Below are 21,005 nucleotides of genomic sequence, written 5' to 3' on the forward strand. Positions count from 1 at the left end.
TCTGCCATATATCATGATTCTAGGCCATCGGGAAGTACCTACATAATATAAGTTTTCTTGACAGACACGATAGACGGACAGACAGACAACAGAATGACGGAACCCTAAAAAATATCACCAATAAAAAACACTTCCTCTGTACAACGAACTAGTACTTATATGAGTGTGTGAGACCGGCATGTTCCTTTGTGGAGGTTTAATACAGTATTTGAATGCATCTTTTATTGGCTTCGAAAGACGAAAATGCTGAGCTAACGGGTACAGAATGGTTTTATGACGACGAATATGAATTCTTGGTTGCTCCGTTTTATTCCTCGAGCTTTTATATTCCTGAGGCTTTTCTATTACGGGGACTATGTTTTTGATAATAAAATCTTTATGTACTTTGTACTTATGATATTCCTGTTTTAGAGGTACTGGTTGATCCTCTTTTTATGATGGCTTACGTTTATTTCTGTTTAGTCTCAGTTGAAATAGGATTAGTTATTATATTTTTAGGGTTCCGTTTCTAAAGAAAAAAGGAACCCTTATATCACTTTGTTGTTTGTCTGTCAAGACCCGTCGAGAGAATCGAAACCTACTAGGTACCTCCCGTTGACAATGGGCAGGAAACAATATCTTATGCCACAAGTAAAGGGAAAAATCCGAAAATCGTGAAATTGTGATTGCATCGCAAAAAAAGTGTTATTTCTTCGATGGTACGGAACCCTTCGTGTATAAGTACGACTCACATTTGACCGTTTTTTTACTATAATTATTAATTACCAACTAATCAAGGTCACTGGCACAGCCCAAAATACTTTTAATCACGGAAAATCAAAGTTCTCTGAGTTCACAGGATTTTAAAAATCTAAATCCACACGGACGAAGACGATAATTTATACCTACTTGTCAAAAACTCTCGTCGCATTAAAAATATTGAATAATACTTTGCATGTTAATATTATATACATGGATATATTTCAATGAGTTAATTAAAATTAAAATAGGCTAATTAAAAACCTTTTCCACGTAGGTACTTATGTTTAAAAATTTTTATTTGCTCTAATTTTCAGGCGACATCAAATCAAAACTAGGTCGTATATCATTATAAAGCCTACTTACTTTTAAAAATAACAACAAAACAACATGTTATTTTTTCACACATTAGCAATTTAATTCTACATATTGTGCCAAAGTGTTTGTTCAGACGGACCACGAAACTTGCAGCGGCTTGTGTGTGTGTGTGTGTGTGTGTGTGTGTGTCTATGTGTGTGTGTGTGTGTGTGTTTGTGGCTGTAACATTATTGTATGTGTGCACAGAAGTTTTGTGCTTGGCGACAATACCTAGGCTGTTCCGAAAATTGTTAGCTACAGAATAAATACAGTCTCTTTTTTTCTAGAAACTATTTGGAATTGACGTCTCTTTGCTAAAAATCACTGGCTACTTATGTGTAGTTATTCTTTTAAATAATTTTTAATAAAAATTTTTACTAAAAAAAGGTAAATCTTTCATACTTTTTTTTCAACAATTTACGTCTCTCGAATGGGAAGCTTTTTGTGTTACCTTTCACAAGATAGGTACATTTTAAATGCTTTGAAGGAAATAGGTGCATTTTAAAAAGTTGCTACACCCAAATTCATAAGTGCATTGGGGTTGGAAGGGAAAATTTTGAAAAGCTACAAATCGACGGCTTAGAGTGAAAACCTCGTAAGTGTAAAAGAAGTAACTTTTCAGGAGGAAGAAAAAACTGCGTGCTGTAAAATTAGAAGCGAGTATTTACGAGTTTCTCATTCAATGTCATCGATGGCGTTACGAGTATCGAATGAAAAAATTAGTCAGATCAGGATGTGCGTTGCGAGGTTTTCTTCCTAGAAACGCAATAAAATAAATTTGAGCAAAAATGCATTCCCGAGGTTTTCACTCTAAGACGACGAAATATACTTTTTTCAAATTCTGTTTTTCATTTTCATTGCCATTATGGGTAGTCCGACTGTGTTTGTGCTTGTGGCACGTCTGAAAGGACCCTGTATAAAGATTCTAGGTCAGGCATTAATTTTTTCTCTCGCTGTGATGAAAATTACCGCGAACGCAGCGTATATCATTCCCCGCACAAAAGTTATTGTGATTTAAAAACATTTTTCATTTACACATTACGGCAAAGTAATTATTTTTTTATAACGTACTAGCTGTGCTATAGCCGTAACTTCATCCGCATGGATTTAGGTTTGTAAAATTTCCGTGGGAACTTTGATTTTCTGCGATATAAGAATTATAAGTTCGTCGGAATATACTCGCAAATATCAAGTTAGTTCGTCTTCTACGTAACCAAACTCGATGGAGTTTCTGTTTGGCATTGAAAAGATCTTATGACCTTCTATTACCACTATTATGGTTACTGGCTTTTAATTTATAGACTAGCGCTTGGCTGCAATCAGACCTTTTGAAATAACTATTGGTGTATTATCATCAGAGCATAAGTTACAATAATAATTGAATAATAATAAAGAAGTGGGTGGATAAATAATGTAAGTTCTGAGATTCCTACAATTGAAGAATACAAGAAGTGGATAAATAATATAAGTTATGCTTACTTTGTTATGAACTTACAGGAGAAACGTAACATAAAAACATGAACCAAAAACTTTTGATATTTTCTCAAAAACGGAGTCCTAGCCATTGCAGCCATTAGTATCTTTGTCATAAAAGGCAGCTGGATGTACTCTGAGCGATCTGAGCAGTTCACAATCCATGACGTTTAGATTTACTGTCCACGCTCCGACGTTGACAAATCGGTCCACGGAGACGTCTCTATTTATACGTATAAATTAACTTCCCGAACGCTCTATAGCAAATACCGTTGGACATTTCAAATAAGAAGCTGAACTAAAAACACGAAAAGGAAAAATTAAATTCTCATTGCGAGTAAACACCGTCCACTATTTACCATTCGTCCATTCAGTCCGTAAATAAAAAGCCGTAGCGAGGCAATATCGGGTTCTGTCAAAGCCCAGGCGCGGAAGTTGGGGAAGAAAAAGAAAAAGAAAGAAATCATTGGAACCGATAGTGGCCCATTAAAATATCGTTGAATTTCAAAAGGTGGAGACGTTCCGAAACTTAATACGGCCTGTGCAATCACGTCGAATTTGGACGTACGTTTCTTTGTCCATATACGCATTATATTATGTCTCCTGTAATACACCATGCAAGGCTAGGACTGCCAGTATAGTGTTGGGACATTAATTATCAATACATTTTTAAGGCTTGAAACTTTAAAAATCTACTAGGAGATTTTCTTTCAATCATGCGCTGTCCGAGAAAAATAATTCAGGTTCATATTAAGGTTCACCTTAAACTTTTAATCCATTTTAATAGATAAAGGTATGAATAACAGATCCTGATTAAAAATCAGGAACATAATACTCTAAAGTCTAAAGCTTAGTATTAATTTGTAAATTCCCACGCATACAAGCAAGAACAGAATACATATGGCTAATACATATTAAAAAATTATTTCGAGGGTAGATACAAAAACTAATAGATTAAAATTAATAGATTGTTAAACATTTTAACGTACGACCAAATTCGACGTGTTTGCGCGAGCCAAAAGTCTTGAGGTGGACGTATCGGCCGAAATGGACTTTGGATTTCTGGTACGTCCCGCTGTCTCGGAATTGGTCTCGGATATATTTCACGAGATTGTGATGTCAATGGAACGTTTTTAATTTAAAAGCCATTCAATCGGATCGGGTCTTCCATTATTTTGTTTTATTCTTTTTTTAGGTCAGTGTTCCATGTTCTTAAATAGGAAACTACTAATTTTTAAGCGTTTTAAATTAGTTGAAGTCTTAAAGTAGGTAGAGCAAGAATCGGTTTACCTTTTACAGGAAACGATACTTTTTCCAGACTACTCAGAGTTCCTGAGAACTACAGAGTTACTCAGATTTTGATAAATGAAGCATCGTGGAGTTCTTTGGTCGAATAAACAAAAAATAAGGCCTGTCAAATTTCAATATTCTAGGTCAACGGGAAGTACCCTATAGGTTTTCTTGGCAAACAAGACAGACGGACAAACGGACACACAGACAGACAGACAGACAACAAAGTGAATCCTAAAAATAACATATTATGTATATCTCAAAAAAGAGTCACTTAGACCCTCCAAATATGAGGTATGATGATACTACCTAGCCTATATTACTGCTATGCTAATACTACACATTATAATATGAGAAATATGGCGTTCTCAGCTTGTATTTGCGTCTAACTATATGATTTCATGACAAATCCAAAACAGGTTTTAGTTTTATCTTATTACAGAAAACATTTATCGTTAACTTGAAATAAATCATTTCAGATTGTAAAATCCAAACGTTTTAGTAAAACTAGTATTTCTATTATGGAATAGAGTATTAGCTAGCTGTCAGCGGCATGCTCACCTGTCTGTGCTTTGTTAATTGAATCGGCATCGAATACGCTGTACAATCGTTTTAGTTTATTTTTGGGTTTATTTTCCATTTTGACGTTTATTTTCGAAAGTTATTTTAAAACATAAATTTAAAAAAATCCATACTAATATTATAAATGCGAAAGTGTGTCTAATTGTCTGCTTGCTTATCACAGCCCATCTGTTCAATCGTTTTACCGAAATTTGGTATAGGAACACCTTGCATCCCACGGGACATTAGCTACTTTTTATCCCGGAAAATCAAAGAGTTCCCGCGAGGTTCATAAAAACCTAAATCGATGTGGATGAAGTCGCGGGCATCATCTTTTTGCTATACAGAGATAGCTTGTTGCATTCTGGAGGCGGGTACAGAGATACTTACTTGTTATCCCGGAAAATCAAACAGTTCCCACGTGATTATTAAAAAAAATCCTGTAGTATCTACTATCTAATCAATAAAACGTAAACCTCTTATATGTATAATTTTTTATTTAACTGGCTCGTCAAATTCGCGGTCATAAAAAATACAACAGAAAATGAATCGGTTTTTATTCTTCCGTACGTACATTTATTATATACATGGCGGAAACATACAAAGCTTTTGTCAGATAAAAAGTTGACATCAAAACAAAACGGAATATATTTAGATTCGAAGTTTATTCACGCTTAGATTTTTATAACAAAGCTTGAACGGGTGCGACACGCATTTTATTATTTTACGAGTATACAATCGGTTTAAAATCATATTATCTAGATACAGTTAGATATTTCGTTTAAATAAATTATTAATATCTTTGAAAAGATCAAATCTTTGTAAAGAGCAACCGCCGAGTTTCTTGCTGGTTCTTCTCGGTAGGAAAGGCATTCCGAACCAGTGGTAGATGCAAAAGTACTTGTAAAAGTTTAATTGAATAAAAATATTTTTATTTATTGTACATTACCTATAACTTAATTTCAAAACCTTCCCTGAGTCCAGAGAAGTCAGAATGAGAAGGGTTCAGGATAAAGTCCATCGCGCTGGCCAATTTCGAATTAGCACCCTGTTTCCTTGATCAACAAAGGAAGCGATACGTATTGAATTTCTTAAAACGCAGATAACTCCGTAAATTTAGAGGTGCGTGCCCGGGATCAAATATTTGACCTTCCGAATAAGAGGCGGGCGTCTTAACCGCTAAGCTATTACTGCTTTTATTACAGTGCCTGATAAAACAACCCTAATTAAATGGTATTAAACATATTATTCGGAGTTGAAAACCGGATACATGCAAGGCAAATGGGTAGGTACTTGCCTTATTTTACCGTCGGAAACTCTTTAACTTAATTTTCTTTTTTAAAAATCCACCGTCTAGACGTGGCGATGTTAGCATTAGCTAATGTTGAGCAATTTTAAGTTCGTTGCGAAAGCGACTAGGTACGTTCGGACTCTCATTCCATTAAGACTCCGAAAGGGAAAGTTTAAATTTTGTTAACTAACCTATGAAGGAGTACTTTCCACACGCTTTACTAGTTTTAAATTTCATTTTATTTTCTAAACATATACAAGCAGGTACTAATGATGCCAGCGACTTCATCCGCGTGGATTTGGATTTTTTTAAATCCTTTGAGAACTCTTTGATTTTCCGGGATAAAAAGTAGCCTGTGGCACTATCCAGGTCTTTAACTAAATCCATTCAAAAAAACCACGTCGATCCATTGCAGCGTGATAGAAGGACAACCCAACAAAGAAACACTTTCGTGTTTGTAATGGGTAGTGATAAACTGACTAATTGACATATCAAAGTACTACAGATCAAACCATTAGAAGATTCGAAAGAACTTGTAAAAGTCTAATTGAATAAAAACATTTTGAATTTGAATTTGAATTTGAATTAGTTTAGAAACAAGAGATTTTGCACATTTATTTTCTTTCTAAGACTAAGAAATTACATGGAATTGTTCTCGAACTAAAACCGAAATCCATAGAAACTAGCGATCTACGTAGGAAGAAAAAAGCCTTTTCAAAGTTATGAAATCGGTGGTACCTATATGGTCATCACGCGGTTAGGTTAAAGGAAGAACAAACAATCATTCGAATTCCAATTTCAAATTCAAATCGTCAACAGCCCTCGAACACCAATAGAGTATCCGATCGCTTTGATTCTTGAGGCACGACCAATCAGCGGGCGCAATATCGCGGAATGCTATTTCAATCGCCACTTCGGTACACTCACGAAGAAATGGCCGCTTCATGAAAAATTTATAGAGTGAGGACCGCTGCGTTTTCACTTTGAGCCTCCTGGCTAGTGACTGTACCTGTCCTGATTTTTGTGGACCGTCCCGATATACTCGGATTCCAATTTTAAAATCAATGAGAGTGCGCAATATTCTGGAAAGCGGTTTCAATCGCCACTTTGGTACACTCGTGAAGAAATGGCCCCTTTATGATAAAACTGGGGCGAGCGAACCAAGGGTTCCGTACTCGGGTATGTTTTGCGACATTTTGCACAACAAATCAAAAACTATTACGCATAAAAATACATAAAAATCTGTTTTAGGATGTACAGGTAAAGCCCTTTCATATGATATATAGTTAACTCACTTTGAAAATTGAAAATACTAATTATTTGTTAATGAACACATTTTTTTTTGTGATGTAACCACAAACTCACGATTTTCGGATGTTTTCCTTTACTTGTGCTTTAAAATCTTCCTCCCGTTTTCTTAACAGAGTAACAGACACGACAGGCGGACGGACAGACAGACAACAAAGTGATCCTATAAGGATCCGTTTTTCCTTTTTAGATACAGAACCCTAAGAACAACTGTGCTTATCATTAAAGTACCAAGTAAGCGATAAATATAATTTATCAGATGCCCCAATATTTAGCCCCTTATCGGCTCCTACAACCAATCAACAGTTCCGCTTCCCAGCATTTGTACTTGGCAAGCCTACAGCTGGCACACGAGACCGAATGACATTACTTTATGGCGGCCTTGAGCCTCGTTAAAACCGTAAACTTTTGTGGACAGTACGGCTTAGTACGAGTTAAAACATCTCGATATCGTTGATTTATTTCGAGTTCGAAACACCATCATCAACATCAACCGATAGATGACAACTGCGGGGCAAGGTCTCTTGTAGTGACTTTCACACGCCACAGAAGAGCACCGTCTCAATTCAACAACACTGTGCTTCCCGGTATAAGGTCGCCATTCTTGGGACCCCAACTTGCATCAGTTCCTGCCAAGCTACTTCAGCTTCCCAAGTCTCGCCTCATAAGATAGCTCAGAGTAGGTCAGGAGGTGAATAAAATAATATTCCGTGCATAACGAGTAAAATAAACATACGCAATGTGTAATTTAGATTAATAACTCAAAATTTTAAAAAACTCCCAACTCAAAAACCTCTATAAGAAAACTAGAAAAGAGCTGATAACTTTCAAACGGCTGAACCGATTTTCTTCGATTATAGCTAAGAACACTCTCGATCAAGCCACCTTTCAAACAAAAAAACTAAATTAAAATTGGTTCATTAGTTTAAAAGCTACGATGCCACAGACAGATACACAGATACATACGTCAAACTTATAACACCCCTCTTTCTGGGTCGGGGGTTAAAAATAGTACTGATCTCACATACTCGTATGTGAATTTTAATGTAACAATTTTCCAATGTATTTTTTTGTATGTATTTTTTTGCTATACCCTTACCTCATGTGTTATTATATGTACCTACATGTGAAATAATTCACTTAATTAATTTTTCAATAACATGTAAAACTCATAAATTCAGAATCAAGCCATACTTATTTCATTTGAATTGGAATTATTTTCAACACATTTTGTTCTCTCATACATATAATTTGACTAGAATTCCTGCAAATATTTATAGGTAAGTATCGATTGCACCACATCAAAGTCAAAGTCAAAATCATTTATTCAAAGTAGGTATAATTGTACTCCTTTTGATGGTCGAAATTGTTAAAACACGATATAGTGTGGTAATAATTAATTACGTAACTTAAAACTAAAGCTACGATGGTTCTATCACTATTAAAAAGTCGTAAAAGCAGACACACACGAGACGATGTTACGGACATTTTATCAAACACTAACTGACGCCCGCGACTTCGTCCGCGTGGAGGTCTTTTGAAATTCCATGGGAACTCTTGGTTTTCCGGGATAAAAAGAAGCCTATGTGCTAATCCAGAATATTATCTATCTCCATTTCAAATTTCAGCCAAATCCGTCCTGTGGTTTTTGCGTGAAGGGGTAACAAACATACACACACACAAAAACACATACAAACTTTCGCCTTTATAATATTAGTGTGATAGTGTGATTTTGAATCATCATCAATCCATCGCGCCGCGCCGGCTTACTGAGCACAGTTTGCCCCCTGGCCCAGTGCGGATTGGCAGACAGATTGCAATGTTTTTCTTGCTTCAATACTCAATACCAAAAACAAAAAATAATCAAGTATAAGGGCCCTTTACCAACCCGAAGCAAACTGTGAGAACTTTAATCATACATCAAGCCTTTATGGCCAGAGAGTGAAGCGAAAATGAAAAATAGAATTCGCTCCCTTTCGAAAATAATGAACCGGCCAGCGAGTCTCTGTCGGAGTCGTTAGCGAAACTTGAAACTTGGATCGAACATTCGCTTCGGTATTCCGAAATGATTAATGTGCTTACTGTTTATGAGAGGCGGGGATCGGTGTTAAGGGCCACTTGCATATCATGTGGTTACTCTGAACCGGTTAAGGTTAAATTACGGTTACTGTTAAACTTTAAATACCAAAAAAACCATGATTCGATATACACATGAGTTAAGGTTGCAAAAGCAAATTGGACAAATAATACCTACTTTTGTAATTTTGCATTGAATTTTATAATTTTGCATTGAATTAGCTTTTGCACTGATGGTTTTAACGGTAACCGGAACGTAACTTTGACTGTCTGTCATGCAACTGGTCCTTAGAGAACCTCTAACCTCTACTACTAAACCTCTTTCCAGTTTTGTATTTAACTATATTTAAATGAGTACGTAGCCCGTACTTTACCATCCATAATAATATACTACCCATAACTTGGTTATAAAACCATAATGGTTTTAGAATAAAAACTTTTTATGAAAGTTTCGCGATCGTGAATATGAAATGCTTTTGAGTAGGTACTGCCTGCACAAATAAATGAACAGACAAATAAAAAATCTATTACCAACTCTCGGTTTGCTCACTCGTTTCCATGGCTGTTAAAAATGAATAAAAATCATAATATTTTATATTATTCTCTTTAATAAAATTCTAGCCCCATGAACTACCGCTATACAAAACATCACATCTTTTTAATTTTCTAGTCCAATACCCTATTGAGATCGATTTTTAACCCCCGACCCAAAAAGAGGAGTGTTATAAGTTTGACGTGTGTATCTGTGTATCTGTCTGTGGCATCGTAGCGCCTAAACGAATGAACCGATTTTAATTTAGTTTTTTTTTGTTTGAAAGGTGGCTTGATCGAGAGTGTTCTTAGCTATAATCCAAGAAAATCGGTTCAGCCGTTTGAAAGTTATCAGCTCTTTTCTAGTTATTACTGTAACCTTCACTTGTCGGGGGTGTTACAAATTTTTAATTTACACTTGTATAGTAACTGTATTCGGAATTCTACGCACATAGTGAAATGTATCGCAAATAAAGGTGCTCGTGTATTGATATACCTTCAGTATAGATATAAAGTTACAATAGAACCGTTTGAGTAAATCCCCGGATTTGGGAGCCTCGTATCAAACTTCGGTTCGCCAAATCAAACTGTAATGACTCGGAATAAAATACCGTTTGGCTCCTCGCAGCTCCCAGATTCGGTTGATAAAGGTAATAGATATCTAGTGTACCGTTTAGTTAATTGAATACCGGCTTACTGTTGTTGCCTCAATAAAATGAGTTACTGTGGGATAAATGAACGGGAAACGATGTTTGAGAAAAGAAATTCGTCTACGCTTAAAATTCGATAACGCGTCATATTCATGGAAATAGCAATCATCTTAGCTTCGTATTTGTACGAGTATGTTCACGAATATTTTCCGTAAGTGTGGAGTAACTTGTGGTATCTTATATTTTTAGGGTTCCATAGTAGTAAGTAGTAATATTGAATCGTTATAGTATTGTCTCTGCCCGTTTTGAGTAAATCATAGCCGATTGTATTCAGAAACCATTAGTTACATTTTAGCTTGATTGATGACGGTGATTGACCTCGGACCATCGCAGTCCAGTTTCCTCTAGAGCACCATTATACCTTACTTCGATTGGATAAACATTTAATTCAATTGATAAATTTAAAACCCTCTACCGTCCCGTCCTCCAATGTGCGCAGGCCCTAATCTATTCAATTCCTGTAGTTTATTCCTTTTCTTCGTATTAAGCCATCAGCAATGGCAATAACAGCTCAAAGCTAATTCGTTGAAAGGATACTCTGTTAGGTAGCCTTTAACGCATTAGGGTAAATTGCTGCGACGTCCTTTCGAATATAAATTAATTGTTCAGGATACCGGCACTGTCTTGAAATTTGAAAAGCTTCGGTAACTCTTAGTAAAGAACTCTATTCTTATAAGATTGTAACTTATTCATGTCATTGATTATTAACTGAAGACACGATATTTTGCTTGTGAGATTTCAACTGTAAACAGTTTTTCAATAAAAGCAGACGTTAATTTAAGTAGGTAACAGTAAATCAGGTATATCTCACGTTTATACTAAAGTATTTCCAAAAAATTTAAGGCTTGGACAGCAAGGCTTTTCTTATTCGGAATCCCTTGTCTGCAATAGCCCTTGGTGGTAAATAACGATTCAGTATCGGGCTATTTGGTTATCACCATTACCTCTCATAGTGAGAGAGGTTTTGTTCATAGTCCACGTTGACCAAGTCTGGATTGGCAGACTTCACGCACCTTTGAGAACATTATGGAGAACTCTCAGGCATGCAGATAGATAGATGATAGCTGGATGATATTTATATGCTAACCTTACCTATGCACTACGATGTTTTCCTTCACCGCTAATGCAAATGATTTTTAATTGTTTACAGTGCCCAGCAAACAACTTGAGCATTGACGTGATTGGTTGGCGAATGGCGGGTGCACGCGATTGGTTGATCAGTCAGCACGAGTGCACGCGATTGGTTGATACATCAACTTTTGCTTCCTAGATTCGCTAACTTTCTCCCACTACACCTCTTCAAGTCGAAGTTGCTTGCCGGACACTCTACGTGCCCGAGGTCGATAGATACATTCATCACAACACCATAAAATTTCCTGAGGGAGTTCGGACTAGCCCAGTTGTAGTGTAGAAGATAAAGGCTGTATATAATGTTGATTAGCATCAGAATCAATTCGACTGCGTCCACTGCGCAGTTGGCGCTGATTGAATAATCAATGGGGATGCAAATGAGGCCGGCAACAGGCTGTCTGTTTTTGTCTGTCCTTGGTCCGGACTCCGACTGCAGGAACAAACGGAATATTTAAATGGCTTTTATTATGAGCTCTAAAGAGCTTATTGCTTGGGGATTGAAATTTCGTATAGTTTGGGGAGCACCAAAATCATATATTACTGGAATAATCGGATCATATTTACCGTTGTCAAGAATGCTATCTTATAATGCATGCATTATAAATTATTGTATATGCATGTATTAGGTACTGGATTAGTAGATGCTTGCGGTTTCATCCGCGTGGATTTAGGTTAAAAATCCTGTGATAGTTTTTGATTTTCTGTGATAAAAAGGAGCTTATGTCACTCTCATCATCATCATAATCTCACCCCAAAGAGATCAGGTATCTCAAGAAGATTTCCCGTCCATCAACAAAAAAAGGTAGAAAAAAATAGGCACGGTTGGTTTTCATACTTGCGGCACCTAGTTGCGAAAAATTCCGTGGCGTGAACACACCCTTACGTATTATGTGTAACGCAAACAAAGGACTCGGAACACGTAGGTTAACACAAAACCCAGAACCATTATCTTATTCAAAGTACAGGAAGAAACTTTAATTTCAGCATTCCAGTTCTCTCCCAAACAAAAAATTTAAATGAAAACATTTCCACTAATGAAGATTTTATGCAAAAGTTTCTTTAAACGGGAAGTGCGATTCAATTTCTTTTTTAAACCTTTTTTCGTTAACAATGACCAGCGGACCCCGCTCTAATTGAAAACAAAACCCATTATTAGCGGGACCGGAAAAAACGACTCCTATTTTCTGGAGCGTTTACAATAAACCTGTTAGGACTCGTTCGTTGAGATTAAAACCAGGAGGCTTAGTATAAGATTTTATATATCTCGTCAACGTTGATAGAATTCGAGCAGAGCATCATAACACAATAACGGCAGAGTAAAATAAATCTAAAGTTCCTTGATTTAAAGTTCACTGTCAAGCAAGGCATGCAGCTGTGTGCAGTAGTCGTTTAACAGAAACGTAGGTCTGAAGCTAATGCTGGAAGGGTGTTCCAAATCCTAGCGGTTTGAATTAGAAACTAGGAAGCCAATCACTTTCGAAAATTCAGTACAGCTGATTTTAACATCGCAAGGTTTCCGTTTGCCTGTAGCTGTAATGATTGACTTGTGCTTTAAAACAAGACTTAAGGTCTTTTTTAACCCCCGACCCAAAAAGAGGGGTGTTATAAGTTTGACGTGTGTATCTATGTATCTGTGTATCTGTCTGTGGCATCGTAGCGCCTAAACGAATGAACCGATTTTAATTAACTTTTTTTTGTTTGAAAGGTGGGGCTTGATCGAGAGTGTTCTTAGCTATAATCCAAAAAAATTGGTTTAGCCGTTTAAGAGTTATCAGCTCTTTTCTAGTTTTCTTGTAGAAAAGAAGGTTATATAACCGTTAGGTTCATAATATTATGTCAATTGACAAATATCAAGCTGTCAAGATGGACGTTGCCTAGATACATAATTATTTATTTGAAAATGATGTTTTGGAAAACTCAGATACTTTGGATCGTAGGCGCGGAATAGTCCAAGAAAATCGGTTCAGCCGTTTGAAAGTTATCAGCTCTTTTCTAGTTACTGTAACCTTCACTTGTCGGGGGTGTTATAAATTTTTAATTTACAGTTGTTACTTTTAACGCTAAAGTATTGCGACGCTCGAATTCTATTAAAGTTGGTGTGAAGTAAAATCGTGTACTAAGGCTTCTGCTCCGAGAGGGTTTTGAGTGAGATTACGAGTTGACAAGTGGTAGTCAAGTATTGTTACCAAGTTGATCCTTGCGATTGTGCTCGCCCTCTACTTCTTTAATCCTAGCAACTACTACCTGAAATCATTTTGCCTCTTTGGAAACAATTACGCTCGCAGAACTTAAAAGTTGTTCGGTACCTTTTGTTTTGGGTGTCTGGACTTTACCATTGTTTTTACCTTCTGCGTACAGCAATCATTATATCCATACTAATATTATAAATGCGAAAGTGTATCTGTCTGTCTATCTGTCTGTCTGTCTGTCTGTCTGTCTGTCTATCTGCTACCTTTTAACGGCCCAACAGTGTAAGTGTAGTCTGACGAAATTTGGTACAGGGTTAGCTTATATCCCGGGGACGGACTACGCTGCTTTTTATCCCGGAAAATCAAGCAGTTCCCACGGGATCTTTAAAAACCTAAATCCACGCGGACGAAATCGCAGGCATCCTCTAGTTCTTTTATAAATTAACCTGCTTATGCCCGCGACTTCGTCCACGTGGATTTAGGTTTTTTAATAATCCCAAGGGAACTTCTCAATTTTCGGGATAAAACGTAGATTATAGTCTACGTCTATATACGACATGCAACATGCCAGCTATCTATCTCTATACCAAGTAGGATTTCAAGCACGTGGAGTATCCGTATACCTACTGCCCGGCTAGCATGGGCCGTAGATAAAAATCATATCCCCGATTATATCCACTGATTTCTATGACATCAGTGGATATAATCGGGGGACATAATTTTTATCTACTGCCACCAGCTAGCTTGAACACATACTCCTCTGTAGACTTATAATGCGTTACCTATTACTTTCTATTTTATTTTCTTCAACATGAAATAAACAAGCACTCATAAAATATCGAAAAAACGGAATATTTAAAACTATCTGCCCAAAACATGGAGCCATAAACATCTTGAAGATCAACGAAACGTAAAAGGAAGCGGCAGTTACAGTTCTTCCGGTCGGCGCGTCGCTCCTGCATTATGAATGCCCCGGAGACTCCTTTTGGTTATGCTTTCCTGGACCTATCGAGTTTAACCCCATGTTTAGGTATTTTAAAATTATTCGTTTAAAAATAATGGAGGGCAAAACATGGAATGCGGACCATAACGCTCACCACTACGCCTGGAAGGTAAAATTAAAACGTTTTAAAACCTTCATCTAAAACCTTTGCAGCCTATACTTACGGAATTGATATAAACATGAGCTCCTCCATCGCACACATTGGTAAGGTCAACACAAGGTGCGGGGTCAACAGCGGCGGTCAAATATTTGAGCCGGCCTGCGGGTGGCCATATTTGTTCTACTACTATACTAAGATTTGCACATTATGCCTACTATACTATATATATATACGACAGCCATACGGCTTTCTTGGAAATCGATGTGAACTGGGAATTTGTCTTCACTACGAGGAGGAGTACCGTAGGAGAACCAGAATAACCGATAGCTCAACGAACTAACGAATGTGAAACTGAAATGGCAATGGGAAGGGCACATAGTTCAAAAACACGATAGATGTTGGTGTTATGGGGTTTAAGTAGTTAAATTGTGAAAAGCTGTCAGATACATTTTGAAAAATATAGGTACACAAGTCACATCCAAGTATATAAAAATGAGAAACCGGTTGTCCGATATATCAATTAGGTATATCAACGTAAAGGGTCCAGCAAAAGCATGATATATTTCTTCGTAAACCCCCACAAGAAAGAAAAACCCCAAGTGCAGCCGGGGTGGATTAGCCAGCATCTTTATAGTATTCAGAATATTTCTTGATCCTATTTTCCCAGCGATAAATAAATTTCCATCAAAATAGACGCGACGCGGGACCGGCCATTGTTCAGTTTCATGGAGCCGACGCGCGTCGCCGACAGACGGGACTTTAGAATTTAGACAGCGCTGCGGACAGCTTGCAGCAATAAATCTCAACACCTAGACCCGACCGACGCAATACGCTCTTTTCAGGTTTTAGGGTTCCGCGTGGTGAAATGGAACCTTTATCTAATATATACTAAAAGAAAAGTCCTAGCCCACTCAATTACTGACTCATCAACGTCCAGCCCAAACCCATAGATCTAGAAACCTAAAATTGTGCACATAGGTTCCCTGGAATAAGAATAAGGAAAAAAGCTGGATTTTTTAAATTCCTATGGATCAGTTCATATTGTTGTCAATGCCGTCCGCGCTCGTCCGTTGTTAGCCAAACCTACAGGCACCTGTAGGGTACTATAAACTATTAATGTTAAGAATTCTATGCCATTAGAATAGAATAGAATAAGGTTTATTTATTGACCCAACACATATAAACATTACAAGCACAATAAATATTTACAAAGATAATGCCTTAAAACTTAAACAGTATTTACGTACAGTCATTACGCTGAAATACAAAACCATTCTAGAAATAGTATTTTCAGGTTGAACCGCTTCCATCTTAGATTGCATCATCACTTTCCACCAGGTGAGATTACAGTAAAGGGCAGTTGTATATGAATTAAAAAAAAAAAGTTCAAGTTTTGTCTATCTGTCTGTCTGTCTGTTACCTTTTCACCGTCCGTTCAACCGGTTTTGACGACAGAAATAGCGTGCGCCCTGGAGATGGACATAGGCTACTTTTTATTCCGGAAAATAAAAGAGTTCTTACAGATTTTTAAAGACCTATCCGATTTTAACGTTTGGTACAAACCTAGAATAACCAAAACTCTTTCAAAATCAGTGGGTACAAAGGTAATATACATCTCGGAGATGAATATGGGCTATTTTTAAGTCAATTTCTAATAACCTAGATGCGTTTGGACGAAGTCGCGGGCATCATATAGTTAACAATATAAATAATATAAGAAGGAGTAAAAATAATAAATAGCAGTCCTTTTACGTCGTAGTGTTTTTATTGCGAAAATAAATATGGACAAGGTAAATATTTCCCCGGAATATTGACCTACTTACCGGCAGTAGATGTTGGTGACATCTGTACAAATACCGCGAGCAAGCTTCCGCAACCAAAATAATGTCTTATATAATATTCACAGTTCAATAGATTGGCGACATTTCCCTGAATTAATTATATCGTTTTTTTTCAAGCTTTTTAACCCCCGACCCAAAAAGAGGGGTGTTATGAATTTGTGTATCTTTGTAGTGTATCTGTGTATCTATCTGTGGCATCGTAACTCATAAACAAATGAACCGATTTTAATTTTGTTTTTTTTTTTGTTTGAAAGGTGGCTTGATCGAGAGTGTTCTTAGCTATATCAAGAAAGTCGATTCAGCCGTTTGAAAGTTATCAGCTCTTTTTTAGTTACTGTAACCTTCACTTGTCGGGGGGTGTTATAAATTTTTAACTTACATTAGTTATTATGATCATAATAAATGCTGTCAATTTTCATTTTGTTGATTTTAGTAACAGACTTCTCAGCTACTTCCACTTGTCCGATTGAGTTGAAATTTTACAAACACGTTGGGTTTAGATGACAATAGACAATAACCCCGAAAAAAAACCTGTGTTTTTAAAAGTTCACAATAAACTAATAAAACATCTGACTGACGCTAGAGGTAGACGAACGTTGCTTAAGTAGGTCACTCGGAGTCAATGCCGCGTCGTAAGTAGAGCATTGACTCGCATTTTGCACGCTATACATTGCGGGTTTGAAAAATACTAAATAACTAAAACGACAATATAGGGTTGGATTATGTTTAGGTAGTATAAAGGTGCCCACGCACTTGAACTGTCAGTTAGTCAGCGCGTCAGTGACGTACGCGCGTCGCGGCTGGAGAGAATATCGTGCAGGGTGCTGACGCGACGCGCAGTTCCGCTGCAGTGCAGTTGGAGTGCGTGGGCACCTTAATAATAACGCCAAGTTTTGCTAGCGTTCGGGTTACACCCTGTAAATATTCATATCGACTGCCCACAGGCTTGGCTGATGTTTGACCGCAAATCAGCCCCACACCTTTTGTTGGCGCACTGGTGACGTCAAACTGTGACCTGGTTGTCATTCATTTTGTTTGGACGAACTTTTTCACGATTAATTATTATTTTTACGATAATGAGTATTTTTTTCTTTAAATTCTTTATTTGAACGAAATAATAGTTGTACATGACATCCTGAAACTCTCTTGAGTTTATGTGGATGTTGCACATTTCTCTTAAAATATCTAAGCAGCGATATAAATGTTAATCCATGTCTGTGTTTCTAAGATACTGAACTAGATATAAATGACAATAGGTAAATCGAAACGAAACCATAATTTTATTAAAATGTAGGTAAATGTTAAATTACAACAAATGAATATCTATAATCATGCAGATTATGCCTATCCCACTACACGCTAACGCTTGTACTTGGATCTCTATGGGTGATCGACGACGACGAGCAAGCTTGCTGTAATTCGAAGACTGACTGATATACCTATCAGTCAGTCAGTACAGCTCAAACAACTGGATTCAGAAAATAAATATATGTAGTTTCACAGTTCTCTCAATGATGTAAAGATTTTCCTAACCTAAGAAAGGATTTTCACAAATGCAGCACTTCTTCATTGTCTAACTATTATAAGAAACATTGAGTCAATGATAGAAAATAAATTAATATTAGTGTTGAATAGATTTTTTTAATTTCTTTCACGTCCATGATGAGTGAGGCTCAAATTAACTTGGGCTAGCTAAAATAAGCATTCATTAAAATTACTTGAGTATTTGCTTTTGTGTACCTAACATCCTCGACTGTGAATTGAGATTGAAGAGGTCTTAAAGGTCCTCTAAAAGGTCCTCTATGCTAATTTTGTCCTCACCTTTGTTGAGTAGGTATAAGTACCGGGTATCTAGTTCTACCTCACCTTTCTATCTCTCTCCTCGAGGCATCGTAAGGGTCTTTACTTCACGTACGAGTACATAGTTGACATTCCACATAAACATACGAAACGTTTTGCTTCCTCGTTTTAAATGTACCTAAATGAAATATGAACTGCTTAGATGTATAATATCCTTCCAACATATCCATCACTAAACAAGTGAAAATGAAAACACCCCCGACAAGTGAAGGTTATAGTAACTAGTAGAAAAGAGCTGATATCTTTCAAACAGCTGAACCGATTTTCTTGGATCATAGCTAAGAACACTCTCGATCAAGCCACCTTTCAAACAATAAACAAAATTAAAATCGGTTCATTAGTTTAGGAGCTACGAGCTGGGAGCCACAGACAGATACACAGACACACACGTCAAACTTATAACACCCCTCTTTTTGGGTCGGGGTGCTTGTCTGAGAGTTCTTCGTAATGTTCCCAAAGGTGTGTAATTGGGTGAACGCACTTGGCCAGCGTGGTGGACCACGATCCTTCTCATTATGCTTGTTTGTGAGCCATGGGACAAGATGATGATGATGATGACATTTTCTTTACCAATGTGTTGGAAAAGCCGTGAGTGAGATATTATGTCGTATTGATTATGCTCAGACTGTAGGTTGCGTTGAAATGTTAGCGTATATGTATAAAGAAGGAATATATAGGACATAGGTATACGTAGAGAAGTCACCTATAAAGTGTACCGAAAATGCTTGAAAAAACAGTGACCTGGTTTGTTATAACTCCAAGTCATTCTCTAAAAGTCAAAATCCTTCAAAGTTCTTCGTAACTTCCACCGAGTTTCATTCCCCACTTCTTCCACAGATTATACCGCGGGTTTCGCGAAATGCTCACAATAAAAAGTAACAAAATTAAAAAGAACTTTCAAAACGAAACTTGCAAGTTACATTTCTGTACCCACAACTTAACCCGCTGTGGTTAATCGGTTTAAAAATGTTCACTAATGCACCGTAAAGTTCGTACTCGTAACTTGAATGTACTGTTTGCAACATGGTAGGTACCTTTTACAAATTTCATGTGATTATAATACTTATTATACAAGCTTTTAAGGTATGCTATTGCGTGTAGGTTTTTGCAAACTTCCTAGCTATACGTGTATGTTTTGGAGTATGCGTTCGTTTGAAGTTAACAGGGCTCTCTCCGTCACTCGTTTCATACAATCGTAGTTCCAATTTCATTTGAATATTAAGCAACCAAAGTCAATGAAATTTTGCAGACATATTCTAGAAACTAATATCTGTTTCTGTGGTTTATCTAAAAATATGTAGTTTTAAAATTACAGGGGCTCAAAGATTAGTATGAAAATTTTTAAGACCGCGTAACTTTGAAACCGAATATTTTAACAGAAATCTGGAAAACCACAGACATAGATATTAGTTTCTAGAATATGTCTGCAAAATTTCATGGACTTTGGTTGCTTAATATTCAAATGAAATTGGAACTACGATTGTATGAAACGAGTGACGGAGAGAGCCCTCTTAAGGGGAAGTTTTCCGAAGTTACAAGTTGTGACGGTCATGATTTAGGACAAAGCGGGAGCCGTTGAAAGCTCGTAGCATTCGGGATGACCACAGTAGTTAGTCTGTTAATTTAAGGTGAGGCAACAACGCCATTAACAACTGTGAGTGCAAAAATAGATCCAATTGTCTTTGCAGGTTGTAGAACGTAACTAGTGAAGTTGAGTTTATTGGACACTGTTTCTAGCTCTTGTATCACTAACTAATATAAATTCAAATGGACTCTTGCTTGGGTAGAGACACTGGTTGTTATAACTTAGAATTAAGCACAATTCACAACACTAAGGGAACTTCTAACAAAACGTTAAGGCGTCAAATGGTGGTCATAATTATGTTAGTAAGTAAATTTGACGCAGATAGCCCTATTATAGCCCTATTTTCTATGATTTCACGTCACCATAGCTTAATATTTGACATATCGTCGATTCAGGATAAAACCGAGAGTTCCCTCACTCTAGTTCACTCTGGTATTAGGTCGGTGCTATAAGTTGGTTTGCTGTTATTTTGACTACCTATTTTTCTTACTAGTTAATTCATTCGTTTTACTGTCTGTATATTTGTTACCGTTTTAAAGAACGTGTCTACAACGCTATTATTTTTTAGAGAAACACAATCTATTCGCAATTTGGGATAATTGAATGCAAAAATCTGGAGCATCAATGGGTGCTTTTTACAATCAAAGAAATTGAATCCAATCGTGTTTAGCTATGTCATAACTAATTTAGATAAAAGATTCAAAAAGCAGATGTTGAAACAAAGTTACTGTATTTAAAGTCCCTGAAGTCAAAGTTTGGTGGACAGATGACGACATCAAACGAATCACAGGGAGCCGTTGAATTCAGGTGGCCCAAGACGGTGATGGCATGTGGAAGTCCTTACAAGAAACCTATCTCCAGCTGTGAACGTTCACCGTTTGATAATAATGATGATCGAAAGCTTTCAAATAAAAAGCTTCCAAGATTCACAAAATTTTGCACAAGGGCTGTGAAGTTAATG

The 21,005-nt window shown here is 36.9% G+C and overlaps 1 protein-coding gene and 1 long non-coding RNA gene across 5 annotated transcripts in view; both read left to right on the forward strand.

The window, feature by feature from the left end:
* LOC123866035 (insulin-like growth factor-binding protein complex acid labile subunit) overlaps nt 1-21,005 on the forward strand; it is a 376,912-nt gene that overhangs the window by 228,124 nt on the left and 127,783 nt on the right. The window lies entirely within an intron of this gene.
* Nucleotides 728-20,490, forward strand: LOC123866367. Its single transcript, XR_006796170.1, has 3 exons — nt 728-739; nt 4,767-4,775; nt 20,352-20,490. It is a non-coding gene; the product is annotated as an uncharacterized LOC123866367 (long non-coding RNA).

Source organism: Maniola jurtina, chromosome 1, assembly GCF_905333055.1.
Source record: "Maniola jurtina chromosome 1, ilManJurt1.1, whole genome shotgun sequence".
Taxonomy (NCBI): Eukaryota; Metazoa; Arthropoda; class Insecta; order Lepidoptera; family Nymphalidae; genus Maniola; species Maniola jurtina.